Genomic DNA, 264 nt, shown 5'->3' on the forward strand with positions numbered 1-264 from the left:
CGAGGCGGTGTGTTAGCAAGGACGCTGAGCCCTGAAGGGGGGTGAATTGGGGGGACCCACATCGATTGGAGAAGGGGATGAGTGTTAGCGAGGACGCTGGATTTCGATGGGGGGCGGATTGTGAGATTCCACATCGGCTGGAGAGGAGAACGGATCATTCTTCATAAGGGTGTGGAAACCTCTCCCTAGTAGACGTATTTTAAAATCCTTGAGAGGAAACTCGAAAGGGAAAATCCAAATAGAACAATATCTGCTAGTGGTGGG

General features: G+C 51.1%; 1 protein-coding gene across 2 annotated transcripts in view; it reads left to right on the forward strand.

Annotated features, from left to right (window-relative positions):
- Positions 1–264, forward strand: part of LOC111461317 (DNA (cytosine-5)-methyltransferase CMT3-like) — a 13,987-nt gene that overhangs the window by 10,509 nt on the left and 3,214 nt on the right. The gene's annotated exons all lie outside the window — the stretch shown is intronic.

This window comes from Cucurbita moschata, unplaced genomic scaffold (genome assembly GCF_002738365.1).
Source record: "Cucurbita moschata cultivar Rifu unplaced genomic scaffold, Cmos_1.0 Cmo_Scf00025, whole genome shotgun sequence".
Classification (NCBI taxonomy): domain Eukaryota; kingdom Viridiplantae; phylum Streptophyta; class Magnoliopsida; order Cucurbitales; family Cucurbitaceae; genus Cucurbita; species Cucurbita moschata.